Below are 24330 nucleotides of genomic sequence, written 5' to 3'. Positions count from 1 at the left end.
CATCCCTTCCACCTCCTCAACCACCCTTCAATGAGGCTGTCCATCACATTAAAGTGTTTGAAAACCTCTCAAATGAAAAATGAACAAAGCATATCCTTCTATAGTGTGTACTTGCCTTGATCCAAAGCATGTAAATTAGTGTCATTTCTGCCTGCTCTCTCATTCCCTCACTTTGTGCATAAGTCACTTCTAACAGTCTATGTCAATGGCCTCCAAACTTTCTAAGGAAAGTTTACTGCTCTTCAAACTTTAGGGGGGCCACTCTCTGCCCAGTGGGAGTAAACAATGCCCGATCTTTGGTATTAGTTGGAGAAATAGTTGTTGGTGGGAGAAATAGTGCCCCATTTTTGATGTCGGTGGAAGAAATTATGCTCCTTCATTGTTGTCAGTGGAAGGAATAGTGCTTCATTTGGCTGCAGTTTGGAGAGCACTGGTCTATGCAGACACCAAGAAATCCCAGAAGAATGGCCCAAGCGCTCATCCAGGATATATCCACTCTGCCTTCTGAAGCTCAGAAATGCTGTGTAAAATGTGTGCTTTAGGGGGGCAATACAGAAGAGAAGACTGCAGATAAACAGGTACAACTTAAGTAGGAGGATTTGATTTGTCTGTGCATCGCCCGAGACAAGTCACTTCAGTGGGTATATGTAAGGGTTTACAGCCACTTTAACTCCCTTGCCACTGACCTTTTAGCTGCTGTAGAATGCCGGGAGGTGGACTTTGACAATCATATAATAACGGTGATTGGCTCTCGCGGTGATCTCAAGATCAGTAGCCCATACTTGGCTGCTGATTGGAAATAATGACCAGGAACTGTCGATGATGGCTTGATCACCCTGCTTGGAGCTCTAAGTAAGTGTGCTCCTAGCCCAAAAAAATTGAATGTATGCAGTGCAATAGAGGAAAACACTCCTCTGTGACGCAACATACTGTATATGTGTGAGCTCACCGGGAATGTATTATGGGATCTCTAGAGATTTTACTTCTGGTAGATGAGAGTGGAGCCAAGCTCCACTCTTATCAGTAAGATCTAAGACTTGCGTATAACTTCAGCTGGCAAAATCTCAACCATTTTGTTAAGTATTTTTCATAAGCCTTCATATGCATGGTTTTTCTATATAAGCGGAAATTCAACTGGCCAGTTCCTAATTGTTCTAATTTTTTTTTAAAAAGTACATTTTAATATTTGCATAACATTTCATAGTTGTCAAAGGTCTTTAATCTTCTAGGCCAATCCAAGATTTGTCACTTTTGTTTTGCCTGTTCAGCCAATCTAGAGATGTATACTCCAACTGCCACATTACATAAGTAGGATAGTGACACCTCTCTTTATTATGGCAGCTTCTTGTGTCACTTGACAGTTTTCATATGGAAAAGCATTACACTGCTGAGGTCCCATCAGCGCTCTCCTGAAACTAAGGTTCCTCCCTCTCTAGCTCCCATTGGCCCACTTCTAGAATCAAGTACAAATGTGCATTCAACAAAAATATAGTAAGCCACTATCTCTAGGCCTTCCAGACTGAATTATACTAGCACCCCCCCCCCCCCCTCCCCATCCAACCATAGTGTCTAAAGCTGGCCATAGACGGATCAAAGTTCCTACTGAACAGGCTGATCTATTAACTTCAGTACAACCAGCATATCCAGCTGTATTGGAATCTGATGACAGGGAAACCTCATGCTGTCAAAATACAATAGCGATTTTATTTCCTTCCGCCCATGGTTGAAGGAAAGAAAATTGCATCGTGTAAGACCAGCCTTCTTACGCCAAGAAGGCACTAAAGTTCTAAAGCTGACTGTAGATGTCTCAAATGTTGTCAGATTCCTGCTGCATTGGGCAAAATATGAGCTCTAGGTGTCCCACCTGGCTGAATAAAAGTACATTTAAAATGCCCAACAGCTTTCTTAGCTCTGTTTTCATTGTTTGTCCCAATCCTCATCAATACTGGCACCTGCCCAGTGGCTCTATGTAGATTTGTATAGGGCCATCTTCCAAGTATCTCCAGAGCTAGCCCGATTTTATACAAGGTAAGAAGAGGTCAGTATTTTAAATGGATTGGGATAAAAATTGAAATGGTCACATTTTCTTTCTTGATGTAAATAAGAAGCTTGGTTGAGGTCTTCTCACATAGTTTGTCTAGGGAGGGTGGGTTAGTGTTTTATTTATTTATTTATTTTTTTACTGAAAGTACATTTGTCCTTTAACAGCATGGTGCAATGCAGTAGACTTGGTTGGCTCGATGTATTATAACCTCCCACTCTCGTGGAGAGATTTATCAACCTTGCCAAATATCAGGGCTGTATAGAAAAGGATCATTGATAACGTTAATGAGGCAAAGTTACTGTAAGATCTCCGTTTGATTCATGAACTCCCTTTTGGCTTCTCAGTAACATTGCTCGAATACAAAACAAGCATCCATCACTTCTTGGGTGTGACTGTGTTTATAAGTAGAAAGACGTGGCAGGTACAACGATAAACCTGTTGCAGATGTTTCCAAAACTGTTCAGTAGGCTTTCAGGATTGTAAGGGCCAATACACACAAGCGCTACAATTCGTACACAGGGTTGTAGATGCTCATTAGAAATTTGTCTCCTGAAAAGAAAAAAAAGAGCGCACCAGCCTAGTGCATTATCCTTGACAGATTTATTAATTAAAAACAAGATAAAAACTACTCACAAAGGTCGAAGAAAAAAATCGCATGGTATATGGCACAGAGGCAATTATTCCAGTGGTAGCAGTTTTCCAGGTCCCAGGAAGGAGGCATACGGACTACTGCTGGCTAACGCGTTTCGAAGGTTACCCTTCTTCATCAGAGCCTGTAACCTTCGAAACGCGTTAGCCAGCAGTAGTCCGTATGCCTCCTTCCTGGGACCTGGAAAACTGCTACCACTGGAATAATTGCCTCTGTGCCATATACCATGCGATTTTTTTCTTCGACCTTTGTGAGTAGTTTTTATCTTGTTTTTAATTAATAAATCTGTCAAGGATAATGCACTAGGCTGGTGCGCTCTTTTTCTTCTTTTCATTTAACACTAGGACAATCCCATCCTTTGAGAGCAGCAAGGCCGAAATCCATAGTCCTTCTTGAACCCTCGGGACTTTTTAGCCAATACACCTGTGCGCAAGAGTACTTTTTGCTTCTTCTTTTTATGAAATTTGTCTCCTGTCTGTGCAACTTTCAATTGAGTCAAGTAAAGTGCATGACCTTTTTTTTTTTTCTCACAGAAAAGGTGCAGAAACTCGCCCACCTCCCCTAGGCCACGCCTGTCTCCACCCCACTACCCACCCCCTAGGACCGTGACCATGACCCGCAAAGAGACGGGCCCGTGGCCTGCAAAGAGACGGGCCCGTGGCCTGCAAAGAGACGGGCCCGTGGCCCGCAAAGAGACGGGCCCGTGGCCCGCAAAGAGACGGGCCCGTGGCCCGCAAAGAGACGGGCCCGAGGCCCGCAAAGAGACGGGCCCGAGGCCCGCAAAGAGACGGGCCCGAGGCCCGCAAAGAGACGGGCCCGCGGCCCGCAAAGAGACGGGCCCGCGGCCCGCAAAGAGACGGGCCCGCGGCCCGCAAAGAGACGGGCCCGCAAAGAGACGGGCCCGCAAAGAGACGGGCCCGCAAAGAGACGGGCTCGCGGCCCGCAAAGAGACGGGCCCGCGGCCCGCAAAGAGACGGGCCCGCGGCCCGCAAAGAGACGGGCCCCCCCGCGGCCCGCAAAGAGACGTGCCCCCCCGCGGCCCGCAAAGAGACGTGCCCCCCCGCGGCCCGCAAAGAGACGGGCCCCCCCCGCGGCCCGCAAAGAGACGGGCCCCCCCCGCGGCCCGCAAAGAGACGGGCCCCCCCCGCGGCCCGCAAAGAGACGGGCCCCCCCCGCGGCCCGCAAAGAGACGGGGCCCCCCCCGCGGCCCGCAAAGAGACGGGCCCCCCCCGCGGCCCGCAAAGAGACGGGCCCCCCCCGCGGCCCGCAAAGAGACGGGCCCCCCCGCGGCCCGCAAAGAGACGGGCCCCCCGCGGCCCGCAAAGAGACGGGCGGCCCGCAAACAGCCCAGCAAAGAGACATTCCTATATTCAGCAAAGAGTCAGTCTTAGCAGGCACAGCACAGCCCCATTCAACAGCATTGTCACCAGAAAACTAAAAACTTGTCTCCACCGCACACAACCCTTAACAGGAGGCTGAGGAGGAGGACAGGCTACCTGCCCACTTGATCCAATGCCCATCCGCACGGCCGCGCCACACCTTGCTTTCACCCAGCGAGTTGACTGGCTCCAAAACAAGCTTCTGGTCGGTCTGCATTGGGAGGCGGTGTGGAGTGCAGATCACTCCGCCTTCCGCGCTCTCAGGCTGCATTTGATCCCTCCGCAGCCACCCTGCTTTGTTACAGGCAGCAGGCTACACAGTGAAAGACACGGGGAGTGCTCTGGCGGAGGTGCTAGAACTGCTTCCCAGAACTGACCCAGACAGAATTTTGTCAGTGAAACAATGCTTACACGTGTAACGCAATGCAAAGTGGAGGGGGTATTATTTACCTCTACTTTTATTATCACCGATATGGTGGTATTTCTTATTATAGGATGCCAGAAAAATGTTGCAAATGCTTTATTGAATCACAACAAAAAACTATCCTGAAACCAATGAAAAACAGCACGTTTTGCAGCAGATTCAGTAGGTATCCAAGGAGATAGAGACACCCCATAGGTGGAACCCAACCAAGGCAACAATAAAGAATGCCCAAAACCTGGGCACAGCAAGTGATGGTGACATATTGCAGCTACATTTATTAACTTAAGTTTTCATAGAGGGTTTTTCTAACACTTTAATTGTGTCTAAGCAGCACCTTAAATTGTACAATTTTTCCTGAATTGCTCCTAAACAATAGCTGTGCCTAGACCCTCATAGCTGTAAATCTGTAGAGTGAGATTTAAAGCGGGGTTCCACCCAAATTTTGAACAATATCTGTATGTATTCTCTTCCTTGCCTAGATGCTGACATGCCGTTTAAAAAAATTTAAATTGCCGTAATTACCTTTTTATTTTTCTATTCTTCTTTGCACTTCCTGGTTCTCCTCCCGTGGGAGTAGGCGTGTTTCTAGCCTCTCCCAGACTCCTGGGAGCTAGTCTCAGGCTTCCCAGGATGCCACTGAGCATGTGCGGGAACGAGCGGTGAATGCTGGGAGCACAGCATTCACCACATCCAGGAAATAAATGCTTGTGGGCTTCAAATGCCCACAATGAAGATGGAAACCGCCTGCAGTGAATAATATAAGTTATTCTTTCCGATGAAATCTGACACAGGCGGACTTATTACACACAATATGTGAGTATGTAATGCTGAGAAGAAAAGTTTGTGAATGAACTAAAAAAAAAAAAAAAACGATAGATAGGTGGACCCCCGCTTTAAAGTGGATGTAAACCCAATGTCATCCTTTCTAAACTACTGCCATAGGGGTTATCTATAAGGATATACATGCCTCCTGCGTGTATCTTTACCTGTCAAATATCTCCCCTCTGTCTGTTATGAGAGGTGAAAAACTGCATATTCTGTGGGTGGGTCTGTTGTCTGGAGCTCGGTGGGTGGAGTCGTGATGTCTCCCCACCCACCTCTACACTCCCCTTGTCAATATGCATTTTCTCCTGTGTATTTCTTACACTGAACTTCTGCTATGATCTCTAACATCCAGTGAAAAGACAGGAAAGTAACCACATGACTTCAGCATGCCAAATCATGCTGCGGTGTGGAACAGCCAATCCTTGCAGAGCTGCTGAAGAAAGGAGTGGGGGTGGGAATTAAATACTGCATGTCTTAGGCTAGTTCACGAGATATGTAAATCACCTGTCACTCACAGCAAGGGGGAGGATTTGACAAAGTTTTTCTCTGTTTGTCAAGATTTATCTCACTGAACAATAAAAGAGGATTGCTCAGAGCTGGAGTAACTCTGTGTGGCAAGACTGGGCTCAAATGATAGATAATCTTATACTCTACATTATGACATTAAAAAAAAAAAAAATTGGGGTTTACATCCACTTTAAGGGACTGTTGACTCTGACTGCCAGTCTCGTGATTTTGGAGAGAGGTTCAAGCTTGGCAAACATGGAGAAGAGAAAAAATTGTACGTGAGGACCCGCAGTGCAAGGAGTTCCTTGCTCCTGCTTCATCCATTCATCCTGCTGCTTCCAATGATGGAGAAACTCTTCCTCCCAATAATTCTAAGGATGGGGAAACTCTTCCTCTCACTGATTCCAGGGATGGGCAAACTCTTCCTCCCACTGATTCCAGGGATGGGCAAACTCTTCCTCCCACTGATTCCAGGGATGGGCAAACTCTTCCTCCCACTGATTCCAGGGATGGGCAAACTCTTCCTCCCACTGATTCCAGGGATGGGCAAACTCTTCCTCCCACTGATTCCAGGGATGGGGAAACGCTTCCTCCCACTGATTCCAGGGACGGGGAAACGCTTCCTCCCACTGATTCCAGGGACGGGGAAACGCTTCCTCCCACTGATTCCAGGGACGGGGAAACGCTTCCTCCCACTGATTCCAGGGACGGGGAAACGCTTCCTCCCACTGATTCCAGGGACGGGGAAACGCTTCCTCCCACTGATTCCAGGGACGGGGAAACGCTTCCTCCCACTGATTCCAGGGACGGGGAAACGCTTCCTCCCACTGATTCCAGGGACGGGGAAACGCTTCCTCCCACTGATTCCAGGGACGGGGAAACGCTTCCTCCCACTGATTCCAGGGACGGGGAAACGCTTCCTCCCACTGATTCCAGGGACGGGGAAACGCTTCCTCCCACTGCTTCCAGGGACGGGGGAAACGCTTCCTCCCACTGCTTCCAGGGACGGGGAAACGCTTCCTCCCACTGCTTCCAGCGATGGGGAAAGTCTTCCTCCCACCCACTGATGGAGCGCTACTCCCTCTCCTACTGACCACAAGCCCTATGTCAATTTTTACTTTTACTAACCACCAAGCCTGAAGCAGTGTTTACTCTCACTGATGCTGGGGCATCTTATGCTCCCACTGGCTGCAGTCCAGGCCCCCTAAAGCCTGAAGGACAATAAACTGGCCCTTTTGATTATAAAATGTTGATTCCAGGGACGGGGAAACGCTTCCTCCCACTGATTTCAGGGACGGGGAAACGCTTCCTCCCACTGATTCCAGGGACGGGGAAACGCTTCCTCCCACTGATTCCAGGGACGGGGAAACGCTTCCAGGGACGGGGAAACGCTTCCTCCCACTGATTCCAGGGACAGGGAAACGCTTCCTCCCACTGCTTCCAGGGACGGGGGAAACGCTTCCAGGGGCGGGGAAACGCTTCCTCCCACTGATTCCAGGGACAGGGAAACGCTTCCTCCCACTGCTTCCAGGGACGGGGGAAACGCTTCCTCCCACTGATTCCAGGGATGGGGAAACTATTCCTCCCACTGATTCCAGGGACGGGGAAACGCTTCCTCCCACTGATTCCAGGGACGGGGAAACGCTTCCTCCCACTGATTCCAGGGACGGGGAAACGCTTCCTTCCACTGATTCCAGGGACGGGGAAACGCTTCCTCCCACTGATTCCAGGGACGGGGAAACGCTTCCTCCCACTGATTCCAGGGACGGGGAAACGCTTCCTCCCACTGATTCCAGGGACGGGGAAACGCTTCCTCCCACTGCTTCCAGGGACGGGGAAACGCTTCCTCCCACTGCTTCCAGCGATGGGGAAAGTCTTCCTCCCACCCACTGATGGAGCGCTACTCCCTCTCCTACTGACCACAAGCCCTATGTCAATTTTTACTTTTACTAACCACCAAGCCTGAAGCAGTGTTTACTCTCACTGATGCTGGGGCATCTTATGCTCCCACTGGCTGCAGTCCAGGCCCCCTAAAGCCTGAAGGACAATAAACTGGCCCTTTTGATTATAAAATGTTGATTCCAGGGACGGGGAAACGCTTCCTCCCACTGATTTCAGGGACGGGGAAACGCTTCCTCCCACTGATTTCAGGGACGGGGAAACGCTTCCTCCCACTGATTTCAGGGACGGGGAAACGCTTCCTCCCACTGATTTCAGGGACGGGGAAACGCTTCCTCCCACTGATTTCAGGGACGGGGAAACGCTTCCTCCCACTGATTCCAGGGACGGGGAAACGCTTCCTCCCACTGATTCCAGGGACGGGGAAACGCTTCCTCCCACTGATTCCAGGGACGGGGAAACGCTTCCAGGGACGGGGAAACGCTTCCTCCCACTGATTCCAGGGACAGGGAAACGCTTCCTCCCACTGCTTCCAGGGACGGGGGAAACGCTTCCTCCCACTGATTCCAGGGACAGGGAAACGCTTCCTCCCACTGCTTCCAGGGACGGGGGAAACGCTTCCAGGGACGGGGAAACGCTTCCTCCCACTGATTCCAGGGACAGGGAAACGCTTCCTCCCACTGCTTCCAGGGACGGGGGAAACGCTTCCTCCCACTGATTCCAGGGATGGGGAAACTATTCCTCCCACTGATTCCAGGGACGGGGAAACGCTTCCTCCCACTGATTCCAGGGACGGGGAAACGCTTCTTCCCACTGATTCCAGGGACGGGGGAAACGCTTCCTCCCACTGATTCCAGGGATGGGGAAACTATTCCTCCCACTGATTCCAGGGACGGGGAAACGCTTCCTCCCACTGATTCCAGGGACGGGGAAACGCTTCCTCCCACTGATTCCAGGGACGGGGAAACGCTTCCTCCCACTGATTCCAGGGACGGGGAAACGCTTCCTCCCACTGATTCCAGGGACGGGGAAACGCTTCCTCCCACTGCTTCCAGGGACGGGGAAACGCTTCCTCCCACTGCTTCCAGCGATGGGGAAAGTCTTCCTCCCACCCACTGATGGAGCGCTACTCCCTCTCCTACTGACCACAAGCCCTATGTCAATTTTTACTTTTACTAACCACCAAGCCTGAAGCAGTGTTTACTCTCACTGATGCTGGGGCATCTTATGCTCCCACTGGCTGCAGTCCAGGCCCCCTAAAGCCTGAAGGACAATAAACTGGCCCTTTTGATTATAAAATGTTGATTCCAGGGACGGGGAAACGCTTCCTCCCACTGATTTCAGGGACGGGGAAACGCTTCCTCCCACTGATTCCAGGGACGGGGAAACGCTTCCTCCCACTGATTCCAGGGACGGGGAAACGCTTCCTCCCACTGATTCCAGGGACGGGGAAACGCTTCCAGGGACGGGGAAACGCTTCCTCCCACTGATTCCAGGGACAGGGATAACGCTTCCTCCCACTGCTTCCAGGGACGGGGGAAACGCTTCCTCCCACTGATTCCAGGGACAGGGAAACGCTTCCTCCCACTGCTTCCAGGGACGGGGGAAACGCTTCCAGGGACGGGGAAACGCTTCCTCCCACTGATTCCAGGGACAGGGAAACGCTTCCTCCCACTGCTTCCAGGGACGGGGGAAACGCTTCCTCCCACTGATTCCAGGGATGGGGAAACTATTCCTCCCACTGATTCCAGGGACGGGGAAACGCTTCCTCCCACTGATTCCAGGGACGGGGAAACGCTTCCTCCCACTGATTCCAGGGACGGGGAAACGCTTCCTCCCACTGATTCCAGGGACGGGGAAACGCTTCCTCCCACTGATTCCAGGGACGGGGAAACGCTTCCTCCCACTGATTCCAGGGACGGGGAAACGCTTCCTCCCACTGCTTCCAGGGACGGGGGAAACGCTTCCTCCCGCTGCTTCCAGGGACGGGGAAAGTCTTCCTCCCACCCACTGATGGAGCGCTACTCCCTCTCCTACTGACCACAAGCCCTATGTCAATTTTTACTTTTACTAACCACCAAGCCTGAAGCAGTGTTTACTCTCACTGATGCTGGGGCATCTTATGCTCCCACTGGCTGCAGTTCAGGCCCCCTAAAGCCTGAAGGACAATAAACTGGCCCTTTTTATTATAAAATGTTGAGACTCCTGGTGTAGGGCAACTGAGCAAGCAAGTGTGAACAGAGACATTTGGACAGGATGGGATTCTGAATGCTAAATGTAGTCGGGCGTAGGGAAACGAGCCAAAATTGCTCAACTTGTGACTTGAGGCCCAAATCGTTACAGCATAAAGGCTAATCAATCTGTAGTATAACATGAGAACTAGGAGGAGGGTTTGAGATTTTTTTGCATTTGCCAAATGGATATAATATGCTTCCAATGGTGTAAAATAGAATAAAATAAAAGTTCCTTGTTTGGGTTTATATACACTTAAAAAATTCTAGATGTCTCCTATGAGATGGCAAATCACATTTTGTGTGCAGGTTCACTTTAAAGATATAGTAGTGAAGGACTCCCATCCCCCCCCCCCCAACCACCATCACATATCGGCTTAAAATAAGTCTTTTTTAACCATATTCAAATCTGTATCTCTGGAAAGCAAAGTGGATGATTGTTCTGTGAGTTGATGTGTGCGGCTTTATGCTCCGTGGTGTTATGCTTTGCTATTTCCACAGGCTATACTTTCTGTCCGATAAAAATGCATATGAGGATGTAGTTTGAATTCTGTGAATGTCTAGCTAGAGCAGATCTAACACTGAGAAGGGTGTAATGCACTTTTATATATTCCTTTGTTGCGTTTTTAGCATAACAGATCTGCATATCATTTGAGAGAAGTTTAATCGTCCGCACAGGCAGATGTAGCTTTTCCTCTATGTGAGCAAGTGCGCTGGTCTAGATACACTGAGCAGATAAGCTTCACTGTACTAAAGTGATAGACTGTGTGCTTTCAACTACAGTATATTCCCGTCCACCGATAGCATTTATGGAACAATGCAACTGACTTTAAAGGGTTACTCCACTTTCTTTGGAAAAAAAAAAATAGGGGGAAAAATTATATAGCATATATAGTTACTACACAAGCCATATTGTAATTTTATTTTACTAAAAATCACCTTTCCATTTCATTCTGTAATTTTCTGTAAAATTCAATGCAATATGGTAATGTCATTTCCTGCTCGTGTGATTGGCCCACTGATTTCCTAAGTGTGCTCTAAGATGCATGTCAAATTTAAGGCTTGCTCCCTGCAATTGGAATTTCACTTTGGTGAGATAATCCCTAGGGCAGTGTTTCTCAACCTTTTTACCATCGAAGAACCCCTGGCAAATGGTTTGAGATCTCGGGGGAACCCCTAAAATAACGTTCAGATCTACAGCTCACAGAACATTGGTGTGATTAGCAAGCTGTGATATAACAACTATTTTAAGAAATAGCATTAAATAATAGAAATCTTAGAACGTACCTATTTTATGTGAAATGTGTGCGTTTTTTTTTCTTCTGAAATACACACACACACGCAACACGGTACAGGGCACACAACGCGATACAGTACAGGGAACATAGCACGGTATGGTACAGGGCACACAACGCGGTACAGTACAGGGAACATAGCATGGTACAGGGCACACAACACGGTATACAGTACAGGGTACATAGCATGGTACAGCGTACATATCAAATAGGGAATGCAGCACACATCAGGGTACAGGAATTTTTGCAAATGCAGAGTAGCGCAGGAAGCGGCTGTAATAAGAGCTCTCTCATAGCACGATCCTTTCGCCCGGCCCTCCTTTCCTCCCGTCCACCCCAGGTGCTTGTATATGACATCACCAGGGGTGGACGGGAGGAAAGGAGGGGCTGGCTGAAAGGATCGCGCTATGAGAGAGCTCTTATTACAGTGCTACTCCTGCATGCTGGCCGAGACTTGATCTACACTTCAGCTGTCTGTGATTGATGGGTAGATCGCTGGTTGAGAAACTCTGCCCTAGAGGTTGATTACTTTTAGAAGGATGCCGTCACTGCAACTTTTGTTGTTGGAACACTGAAAGTGCATTAGCTGATTTTAATGAACCAGACCCTCCCATTCAGAATCAGTCTGCACAGGACATGGTCAAACAAACCAAATTTCTTAAGAACAGAAACTGGTATTAATTTGCAACCGTTTGTTCAAATCCTTGTATATTGATTACCTAGAAGGGATTGATTGTTTTCTTTTTTTTTTCTTTTTTTCCTCTACAAAAGAGGACTTACCCCTTTTTGCACCGAAATTTGCACCGTCTATGGCCTGCCTAACTCTGCCATGTACTCACAGTCCTTAGACCCTGATAAGAAACTAGCCCGCTTATGTACTGCTTGCAATTGGAATATTAATGTTGATACTTAGGTGGTTATAGGGGCAGAAGGTTTTTTTTATAAACCTGTGTGTAGCAGCCCCCCTAATATTTACCTGATCCCCATCTCTATCCAGCGATGTGCACGAGTGCCTCGGCTGTCTGGGACTCTCCCTCCTGATTGGCTGAGACACCGTAGTCGCTCCATTGGCTCTCGCTGCTGTCAATCAAAGTCAGTTAGCCAATCAGGAGAGAGAGGGGGTGGGGCTGGACCACGGCTCCATGGCTTGCTGTGAGGGTACTCGACAGGAAGGCAAGGAGTGCTGGCGAGGGACCTGAGAAGAGGAGGATCCTGGCTGCTCTGTACAGAGCAGTACGTTTAACATATTTGTTATTATTTTTAAGGAAAAAAAAAAGACTTAAGTATCACTTTAACCGCTTCCCGCCCGGCCTATAGCAGATTGACGGCCAGGAAGTGGTTCTGTTATCCTGACTGGATGTCATATGACATCCAGCAGGATAACATGCCGGCGCGCGCACCCGCATCTCTGATCTTGGTAAGGAGCCTCGTGATCCGCTATGACCAATCACAGGCGGTCATTGCTTGAACCAGGAAGTGCCGGCAAATGGCTTTACTCTGTTCGCGCTGACAGGGAGAGCCGATAGGCAGCTCTCCCTGTTAGAGGGGGGTCTGTGCTGATAATCAGCACATTATCAGCACAGTGCCCATCAACTGACAATCAGTGCCCAACAGCTGCCAGTCAGTGCCCCCTCAAAGTCTCTCAGTGCCCATCACAGACCCAATCAGTGCCCAGCAGTAACACCTGTCAGTACCTCATCAGTGCTGCCCACCAGTGCCATCTATTCGTGTCCATCAGTGCCCATGAATTCTACATATTGGAGCCTCCTTATCAGTGCCGCCTCATCAGCACCTGTCAGTGAAGGAAAAAAACAACATTTCTTTAATCGTACATCACGGGACACAGAGCCATAATAATTACTATGTGGGTTATAGTCCACCTTCAGGTGCTGGACACTGGCACATCTAAACAGGAAGTTGCCTCCCTATATAACCCCTAAGTGTCTAAGGTGTTGGTCACGAGTGAAAATGTGCTGTGCTGAGCTCCACTGGAGCAATCCTTGCTGGGGCTAGCTATGCAGCCGGATCCATTCAAAGTGTCTTTTAGGCCGAATTGAATGGTACCCGGCCTCGTGTCCAAAGGTTTTGCCTGTAAACGCTTCTCTCTTTAGAGAGCTGGACCCCAGGATCCAGTACTTTTGGTATTAAGGCCATAAAGTTTTACTGGTGGTGGTGGTATTACAGGTCCAGGATTGTGGGTTTCCCTGAGGATCCCCGGCTCCTGAAGGTTTAATGGAACCCACCGTAAAGGGTGAAGATTGGGTCTGTTGGTTTTCACCACAGAAAACCCTGCGGCGGGTAAGGTAAGTGGAGTTTTCTAAGAAATTTTTGAATTTTCTTATGAAATATCTCCTTTGATTAGTAAATGTTGTCATGCCTAAGTGTCACCGCTGGGGGCTGTATGGAGCACATACCTTCTCATGCTTCCTCAAGAGATCACGCTGTGTCCGGAGCAGCTGGCTTCTTTTTCTCTCCAGCCAGCAGCAGACCTCTGGAAAGTCTGGGGGAGGTTTCTCTTCAGACACCCCCCACCTGTGCTGTATTCTCCCCCTCTTCACGAGGAAGAGCGTCAGGAGAAAAACAAACAAAAAAAAAAATCAGCACGCCTCTCTCCCCTCGCCATTTTCTTCCCCTCACATAATGATCCTGCAGAAGCAGAGGCCTGCGCTCACGCGGGAAAGTTCTTTTTTTGTGACGGGGGGTGGAACTTAGCGCGCCTTTGGCGTTCTCCAACGTCCAGCACGGGAATGTGTTTTTTAAAGCACCATTATTACTGCTGCAGGCTGACGGAGGGACATGAGCGTAGAGGGGCATGAAAGAGATTTGGTGACACAAGCATTCCTTTTGACACATTTACTATTGCATCAGGCTGAGCAGTAATAGCAGCGGCAGGGCTGGACTATTGCTCAAGCAATGGATGTGATTTCTTCTGGTAGTACCTCTGCTTTGTGCAGAAGGGGGGGTTGGAACACCCCCAAAAAAGGAGCTAAAAGGATCTCCCTCAAGCTCTGGAAAGCCTACTCTACAAATGGCATCCTCCCCTGAGAGTGAGATCGGGGCCATGAAATGTTTGCAACTGTTTTCAATACTGCAGCCCCTGTTCATTTTTCTAAAGATCTCTTTTACCTCAGCCTCCAGGCAGTCACAGGGACTTCCTCAATAACTCCAAGGTACAAACTGGAGTTCCAAGAACTTCCGTCTCCTCGTTTTCTCAGATCAAACGTTCTTAAGGATCCAGAGAAAAATAAGTCTTTCTCTCAAGTATTGGACCATCTTTTGGCGTAAAGTGTTCATGGTGGCCCCCATGTAAGAGCAGAGGTTGGGGTTTGGTTAAATCCAAATGGACATTCTGGATCTCAAAAATTTAAATTTAATTCCTGAATATAACCATTCTTCTTTTTTTTTTTTTTTTTTTTTTTTTTTTTTTTTTGCATGAAGTCAATCCAATCAGTTATCTCCATCCTACAAGGAGGAGAACTTCTGGCGTCAATCGACGTCAAAGATGCATATCTCCATATGCCTATTTCCTCGCTCACTAGTAATATCTACTTTTTAAAGTAGAAAAATCTTCATTAACAGTGTGTAGTCCTGCTTCCAATCTAACTACTACACCTCAAGTACAAAGGTTCTGGCTCCTCTTCTAGCCAGATTGAGGGCCTAAGGTATAACGATCATGGTTTACCTAGTCAATCTGTTCTTGATAGACCAGTCGGTAGCCTGCTTAGACCAAAGTATGGTCAACACCTTCCACTACCTGGAATATCTTGGTCGAAATCTTCTTTAAAACCATGAAGAAGGCTAATACTTGGGTCTGATCATAGGTACGCCCAGAAAAGGGTATTCGTATCCCAGGCAAAGATCAGTGCCATAAAGGAACTGATTTAGGTGGTCGAAGCAAGATGAATTTCTCCTATTCAACTTTGCATGAGGTTGCATGAAAGATGGTGGCTTCATTCGAAGCTCTACATTCCCAATGTATCTGACTCCAAAGCCTACGGCCACATCACCCTGATAGCCCCCGATCTCTTCTGATCTTGGAGGCTAAGCAGGGTTGGGTCTGGTTAGTACCCGGATGAAAGACCACATGGAAATACCAGGTGAGGTAGGCTGGGTGCGCCGGAGCCTCAGTTTATGGTTAAGATCCAAAAATCTGCAAAGGGGAAAATTCTTCCTTCAGTTACCTGGGAAATAGTAACAACATATGCCAACCTTTTTTGTTTTGGTTAGGAAACAGTCCTGAAAAAGGCAACTGTCCAAGAGAAGTGGCCCAGATCAGAAATGGCCTTGCCCATTACCATTTCAGAAATTCAGGCCGTTCATTATACGGTATTGTCATGCCAGGATTCAATCCATCAATGCCATAGCAATGACCTATATTAATCACCAAGGGGGCACAAGAAGTTGTGAGGCCCAGAGAAAGATGAATCCTTTCCTATCTTGTGCAGAAAACAATGTACTTTGCCTATCAGCAGTCTTCATACCAGGAATAGAAAATTGGCAGGCGGACTACTTAAGTCGCCAGCAGTTGTTCCCGGTAGAATGGTTCACCCTGATATCTTCCTGTCAATATATCAAAGATGGGGGATCCCTGACATAGATCTGTTTGCGTCCAGGATTCAACAAAGAAATCGACAACTTTGTGTCAAGAACAGAGGATCCGCTAGCATGCGGAACAGATGCCTTGCTATTCCTGTGGAATCGGTTCTCACTGATTTTATGCATTCCCTCCTATTCTGCCTTCTTCGCAGGATCAAGCAGGAAGGGAAGTAGTTGATTCTTGTGACCCCCAGCGGGGCCCAGGAAATCTTGGTATGCAGAGATCATAAAGATGGCAGCAGGGGACCCATGGACCCTACCATCACGGCCAGACCTTATCTTGCAAGGTCCGGAGTTCCATCCTACTTTACAAACACTAAATTTAACGGTTTGGCTATTGAGGCGCACACTTTGAAGAAGTGTGGGCTGTCTGGTTCAGTAGTTTTCTACCTTGGTTAATGCAAGGGAGCTGGCCACCATAATTATATATTATGAAGTCTAGGAAACATATGTCTCCTGGTGTCCAGGAGCTGCACCCCAGGAAATAGGTCAAAGGTAGAGTCCTTGACTTTCTGCAGATGGGGTGAGAAATAAAGCTGGCCTTAAGTGCTTTCTAAGGACAGATCTCGGCCTTATCGGAATTATTTCAACGACCACTCGATTTGCATTCTTTGGTTCGTAACTTATTCAGGGGGTAACACGGCTTAATCTCCGGTTAGGTAACCCCTGAACCCTTGGGACTTGAATTTTGTTTTGTCGGCATTACAAAACAACATTTTTTTTTTTTTTTTGGCCCGATACAAAATATTCCCTTGGTCCTTTTTTGACAATTAAACTATTTTTTTCTGGTAACCATATCTGCTGCAAGAAGGGTATCAGAATTGGCTGCTCTTTCTTGTAAAGAGCCATATTTTTTTATTATTCACAAGGATAAGGTAGTATTGCATCCTCATCCTAACTTTTTACCAAAGGTAGTATCAGGTTTTTATCTAAACCAGGATATTGTTCTACCTTCATTTTTCCAGAACCCTGTTCTTTGGAAGAAAAATCACTACATTCTCTTGATGTGGTGAGAGCAGTCAAAGTCTACTTAAAGGCGATTGCTCAGATTTGGAAAACTGATGTTTTGTTCATGTTGCCTGAAGGTCCTAAAAGAGGACAGGCATTGAAATCTACTATTCTAAATAGATTCGACAAATAATCGTTCAGGCTTATGGTTTAAAGAGGTAGATTCCACCCTTTCAAATCAAAACGCACTCCTCTAGGGCTGTTAGTGCTTCGTGGGCAGGGCATCACCAAGCCTCCATGGCCTTCTGCAAGGCCGCAACGCGGTCTTCAATCCATACATTTACCAGATTCTATCTGGTGGACATGAGGATGTCGCCTTTGGGCGCAGTGTACTGCAGGTAGCAGTGTAAATCCTCTGATCTCATGGTGCCCTACTTTGGTTGTGTCTCCCTCCCCTCAGTTGGCGTTGCTCTGGGACATCCCACATAGCAAGTACTATGGCTGTGTCCCGTGATGTACGATTAAAGAAAATAGGATTTTTATAACAGCTTACCTGTAAAATACTTTTCTTTTGAAGTACATCACGGGACACAGAGGTCCCGCCCCTCTTTCTAGAATACACGTGTATTGCTTTGCTACAAAACTAAGATACTCCTGCTATGGGAGGGGTTATATAGGGAGGCAACTTCCTGTTTTAGGTGTGCCAGTGTCCAGCACCTGAAGGTGGACTATAACCCACATAGTAATTACTATGGCTCTGTGTCCCGTGATGTACTTCAAAAGAAAAGGATTTTACAGGTAAATCCTATTTTTATTACAGAAACGAAGAAAAACTTTTTTTTTTTTTTCCAATTTTGGTCTTTTCTAGTTTGTTAGGCAAAAAATAAAAACCCCAGAGGTGATCAAGTACCACCAAAAGAAAGTTCTATTTGTGGGAAGAAAATGATAAAAATGTAGTTTGGGTACAGTGCTGCATGACCGCGCAATTGTCATTCAAAGTGTGACAGCGCTGAGAGCTGAAAATTGTCCTGGGCAGGAAGGGGGGGGGGAGTGCCTGGTATTGAAGTGGTTATTAAGCATGATTATTAGAAAAAAAAAAAACCTCAAATGTACCAAATAAACAGAACAGTTATTTGGAAAGATGCTTTGGTGTCTGTTCCCTACTGCAGCAGTTGTTTTTAGTTTTGGAACCACTGATCAAGATTAGGATAGGAGTTGCCTGTCTATATACAATTTCCAAAGTGTATATGTGTTATGTCTGCACCCCACTTTTTAATAATAAACCCTCAGGTGCTGTATCAATAAGAATCCCCTGTTATTGAGTACAAAATGAATTAAAAAGAAAATGCAGTGCTAATGAATTATCAGTGAGCATTATAATGTGCACTATCCCTCCTAAAGCTTCTTAAAACCTCTTATAAACCTTCACATAATAATGCAAATACATGCAATCCTATACAAAATACTAGAAATCTTTTTGTGCGCAATATTTGTATTTGCACGGTATTCTATGTTAAAGCGGGATTCCCAAAAGTGGAACTTCCGCTTTAAGCACTCCCTTACATGCCACATTTGGCATGTAATTTTTTTGGGGGGGGTACCTAGTTTTGACAGGTACCCAGCACCCACTTCCTGCTTTTGTCGCCTAGGCGACTCCTCTCCCCCTCTGCAATCTTCTGGGACAGGTCACAGGTCCCAGAAGATTGCCTGGCCACTAAGAGAGCGCAGCGCCACTCACACATGCGCAGTGTGCACCCGGCTGTGACTGCAAGCTGTCACAGCTGGGTGCCCACACTTGCAATGCTGGCGCCGCGGAGATCCTGGGGAGAGAAGCAAGGCTTCGGGTGACCGCATCACTGGACTGTGGGACAGGTGAGTGTCTGTTAATTCAGTAGCCACACTTTTTGTAGCTGCTGACTTTTAATAAACTTACAAACGAGTGGAACTCCGCTTTGAGGAATTGGTGCATGCACAGTGTTGTACCAAGGACTTTTGCACAAAAAGTCTTGAATTTTATTAGTTCCGAGGGCAGGCTCTGTTATGTGTGACACAGCAGTGACTACGTGTCACAGAATTCAGGAAAGTAAATTTGTGGGGATCTTCACAATGTTGGTTTACAAACTTTCAAGATCTTTCAGATTAATAGGAGTATACTAGAAATTATTGAAATACAATGAATATATGATTTTGAACATACATATGCTTTAAAGGGGTTGTAATATCTCAAGGTTACATTAACTTATCTGTAAAAACGTATTATCATGCCTCATGTTTGTTATGTGATGGCTATGTAAACTTTTGTATAACGATCAAATATTGGTTAAGTGATTAGACATATGTGCCAAGTTCCCATGTGTATTAAGATATATTTGTCAGTTTTTATTGCAGGCTGTGCCCCCCGTTAAGGAGATTAACCCTCTCTCTTTGTTTACCAATATTAGTGAAAGTAAAAGTATCAAATTTTGTTGTCCCCAGAAAAGTAAGAAAAGGGAAATCTTCCAATGGGGACACTAGTTCTGGTGACCTGGGGGGCCTCAAGGAATTCCCTCAATTTGCAGGGATTTCCTCTCACTTCCTGTTTGGCTATGGGACAGGAAGTGAAGAGAAATCTCTGCAATGGGATGGCGAAAAAAACCCCTTATAACCCTCCCTTGCTCTATCCAAAATAGAAAAAAAAGTGCCTACAGTTCTACTTAAATTGTTCAAGGGCAGTTATCACCCAGTGAAAAGTTCTCAGGGGGGTATCTGCCTACGCCAAGCCTTTAACATAAAGACTGAAATTCTTATCTTTAAACTACTAGTACAAGAGGAGATTGGACCCCTATATAGAATAAAACAGCTCTTTAAGGCTGACCACAGATCGAAATTAGACCGGTTCAAAAGAAAATAACAAATTTTGATGTATCTCTGGGCAGGCTGGCTGTACAGAAGTCGATCCATTGATCGATTTCAGTACAACCAGCCTGTTGGACTTTTTTTATGCATTTGCTGTCAACGGCTATAGCTGCCACCAGTGATCATTGTATTCTGTTGGTGGGGAAGACTCCCCATTGGCAGAACACAACAGTGCAGGGGAAGGGATTCCCTCATTAACGCCGACTGTGTTGATGGGGGAATCAAGTGACTTTTCTTTCCTTCCACCCGTGGCTGCAGGAGGAAAATAATGTATAATGTATGGCTTGCTTAGCACTGATATTTCCACGTGACCCAAAATAAATGCATAGAGCCAGCAAAACCAGAACTCCTGATCTGCATTGTTTTATGCAGGTCACTCAAGAGTATTGAAGCCATGGGATTAGCATGACAGCCAGACAACTAGCATTGTCAGAACAAGAGGTTGGTAGTCTGTTCATTTCTCTCCACAATGGTTTCCTTTTAATATATAAATATTGTAGACTAGATTGGCTTTGAGCAAATGAGGAGTTATTTGCCATTCCTCTTTGGACAGGCTTCTCCTGGGGACATCTTATTTTATTTTATTTTTTTATCTTCTTGTAGTTTCAGCTTTGATATTTTTCCTGTGTGCAAGGTTTTACCATACATTGTTTTAATTGGTCAGTGCATGAATAAAGGAACAAATTCTGTGAAGCAATGAAAATCTGTATCATTGGTTTCCGGAAAATTTCTGTGTTGGTCTCTTCAGGAAAAAGAAATGCACATCGGAGCCTGGTTGGTAACGGATATCTGCTTTTGCGTGGCTGGTATGAAGGTACTTAATTGTTGCTAATATCTAAATGAAACGCTGTAAATAAATCTCAGGATAAAGTGTCGGCAGGGAGTCAACAGCGACAGCCAAACCTAACCTGTTTTGATGTGAAGGCTTTGTGAATTGGACCTGTGACAGCCGTATGGGGAAATCCGAATGTGGCTAAACGCTGCCGCTAGACGCAGCAGCACTTTGTAATGTTTCTCCATACAAACTGGATAATTAACTACAGCCAGAAATCATGGCCCTGGATGCACACTGTCTGCATCCGGGGCCAGTCAGAGCACCTAATTGCATGTAACCACATGGGTGAATGGTGACACACAAACAGTGGCAGCTATTCATTTGTACAGGGTGAATATCTGGCATGGGGCTGAATACTCCTCCCACTGGCACCACTGATAAAGCACTACTCCTCCCAATGGCACCAGCGATGGGTCACTCTTCCTCCCACTGACACCAATGATAAGGCACTACTCCTCCCACTGGCACCAGCGATGGGTCACTCTTCCTCCCACTGACGCCAATGATAAGGCACTACTCCTCCCACTGGCACCAGCGATGGAGCACTCTTCCTCCCACTGACGCCAATGATAAGGCACTACTCTTCTCACTGGCACCAGCGATGGAGCACTATTCCTCCTCCTAATCCCAAAGATGCATTGTTTACTCCCACTGATGCCAGTTCAATTTATACTCCCAATGGTCACAGTCCAGCACCCCTAAAGTGTGGAGGACCCTAAACTGGCCCTTTGTTTAGAAAGTTTGGAGACCCCTGCTCTAAACGATCCACAAGCTACTTTTGAGGCACAACTGGGGGGTTATGGTCCTATAGACTTGAATGGGAACATCGGAAAACGCTCATAAATCAACCCTTTGGCTTGTGTGGTTTTGTTTTTTTTTGTTTTTGTTTTTTTTAGTGTGTAGGTACTGATCTCCTCCCACTAGTGCTGCTGGCTAAAACAAAAAGCTTGAATACACATGTAAAACACTTGACATGCGCTTCTAAAATGTTTGTGTAGGCAGGCAAAATTGTGAGAATAACACTCAAAACAAATATGCTTGAAAACATCTGAAAATCGCTCTGCTCAGGTGTGAATGCAATCTTAAAGCCTTTTTCCTTTAGGCAATGATGACAGAATCGGTCAAAAAAAAAAAAATATATATATGTAACTTTTTAATTGTTTATATAGCGCTTTTACATTAAAAAATAAAAAGCGCAAGAAAAGCTCCAGAAAAATGCATCCCTTTAAATGCTATGCGTGCCTTCACACTGGTCCATTGTGCTTCTTCTGTTGTGGTGTAATGCACCTCCCAATTGAAATTTCATTGAAAACGTGGCAAAAATGCACCCGTTATGTTTTTTATGTCTGAATCACACGATCTAGGCAAAAATCACATCCCTTTTTTTTTTTTTTTTTTTAATCCTATTTTCGGATGATAATTTTCGGCGGTCAGTATATCTGTGCATCCCTACTTGTTTAGTTTTTTACAGGGTAGAGAATAGAATATTTGCCAGGTTCTTTAAGATCTGTGTCCTATCGTCACAAAGTAACATTTCATTCAATTTCTTATTCGCCACAGCATGTTGCAATGCCGTGTACTTCTTCGTGCCGGTAAACATAGGGGCAACCTGTCAGGCGACTTAGCCACCTGACAAGTTGCGCTCCGTTGAGTGCAATGGAACGTTCTAATGGGAGCGACTCATGTTGCTCCGACTTAGAAAATGGTTCCTGTACTACTTTGGGGTGACTTTGCATCGGCTTGCATTGACTTCTATACAGAAGTCGTTTTGCAAATCATGCTGAAGTCATGCTGTACGGGGCGGCTTCAGAGTCAGACGACTTTGAAGCCGCCCCTTTCTGAACCAGCACTTAGGCTGCAAAAAAAACCCCAAAACAAACATGCAATATAATGCAATTTTTAGTCTTTGGATGTGGTGGCTGCATTTGTTTTCTATTTTTCAATCTTAAAGCGGGGGTCCACCTATCTATCGTTTTTTTTTTTTTTGAGTTCATTCACAAACTTTTCTTCTCAGCATTACATACTCACATATTGTGTGTAATATGTCCGCCTGTGACAGATTTCGTCGGAAAGAATAACTTATATTATTCACTGCATGCGGTTTCCATCTTCATTGTGGGCATTTGAAGCCCACAAGCATTTATTTCCTGGATGTGGTGAATGCTGTGCTCCCAGCATTCACCGCTCGTTCTTGCACATGCTCAGTGGCATCCTGGGAAGCCTGAGACTAGCTCCCAGGAGTCTGGGAGAGGCTAGAAACACGCCTACTCCCACGGGAGGAGAACCAGGAAGTGCAAAGAAGAATAGAAAAATAAAAGGTAATTACGGCGATTTCAATTTTTTTAAACGGCATGTCAGCATCTAGGCAAGGAAGAGAATACATACAGATATTGTTCAAAATTTGGGTGGAACTCCGCTTTAAAGCGAAGTTCCACTTAAAAGTGGAAGCTCCACTTGTTTGCTTCCTTTCTGTTTTTGGCAGGTACCTGTCCCCACTTCTGGGAGACCTGTCTGTGGTGAGCTGCAGCGAGGTCCCTTGGAAATTCAGTCTCCTTCCTGCGCCGCCGAGCCAATAGGGCACCGGCCGTGAAGCGGTAAGGCTTAACTGCTGGTTTCCCTTACCATGAATGGCGGCGACGGCAGCACCTGAGAGCTTGGAAAATCGGCTTGGGTGCTGACATTGTGGGGATCCCTGGACAGGCAAGTGTCCTAATATTAAAAGTCAGCAGCTACAATATTTGTAGCTGCTGACTTTTAATTTTTGGAGGGGGGCTTCCACTTTTAGAACATTTTCAGCAAGTACAGAAAATACAGTACCTGTAGACCTTGCCAGCAATGCAGTGTCCTTTTCCCTTCCTGTGAGCTGCACCAAAGCATATCCTCCTTATTGGTTTTCTTCTGTAAACGACAGATTACCCTGCCCCCATATAATGGAGATGAGGAGATCCGGACATGTTTGTGGTTCATATCAGGAGAACGGTCTAGGGTGATAACCATGGCTCCCTCCATTGATACAGTGAAAGAGTGATGTAGCCACACAGGGACAGAAAGTGTGTTATTTGCAGGATTACCAGGTCAAAATAAAGTAAAAGGAGCCTGAGAAAAAGAAAACAAATGCAGCCACCGCTCCAAGGACTAGTGAGCTGCAATATATGGAATTCTTGGTTTTGTCACATAGTACCTTCTACCTGTTTCTTAGCATACTAGTATAACACATGGGCGATGATATGGCCCATACCTGCACTTATGATTGGACTTAAATGGGTGTTATTGCTTCCTTGTATGGCCGAATGGTTGATACAGTATGACCTACTGTATGACTTTTTTTTTTGAGTGTACTACATTTAAAGGGGAACTTTCACTCTGCCAATCAACATTGACTAAGTTTAATCCTTATGCTGCTAGAATTCGTAAATGGATAGAAACATATATCATATTTACTTGTCTTAAACTTATTTTTGAAAATTTTCTTGGTTACTTCCTGGTTTCCAGGCCTAGGCAAATGATGTCATCCATCCCAGGAGTCTTCAGGAGGGGAAGTTCAACTTTTGTTTTCTTTTTTCATTTTTTTATTTTTTTCCCAGCTAATTGTTTTTTTTAAGTGTTTCCTTTCAAGAATAGGAAGAAACATATACTGTATTATCCTCTGTCTATGAAATAGTCATTAGCTGTGGACGTAGGATTTGGTATTCTCTTGTGTTGCTATTTTTCCTTAGCATTGGGCTTGTCTCTTGCTGTGACCTGGAAATCCTTCTACCGTCTATAAATACATTGTAGTGTTTGTAGAGACAGGCAGATACCCT

The 24330-nt window shown here is 46.3% G+C and overlaps 1 protein-coding gene and 1 pseudogene across 9 annotated transcripts in view; both read left to right on the top strand.

The window, feature by feature from the left end:
- The window catches only part of NBEA (neurobeachin), a 919734-nt gene that overhangs the window by 30966 nt on the left and 864438 nt on the right, over positions 1-24330 (top strand). The window lies entirely within an intron of this gene.
- On the top strand, positions 15244-15362 carry LOC141130397 (5S ribosomal RNA; annotated as a pseudogene).

Source organism: Aquarana catesbeiana, linkage group LG02 (genome assembly GCF_042186555.1).
Source record: "Aquarana catesbeiana isolate 2022-GZ linkage group LG02, ASM4218655v1, whole genome shotgun sequence".
NCBI lineage: Eukaryota > Metazoa > Chordata > Amphibia > Anura > Ranidae > Aquarana > Aquarana catesbeiana.
Note: the sequence above shows the minus strand (reverse complement) of the source record. Positions and strands in the feature narration are given on the sequence as shown.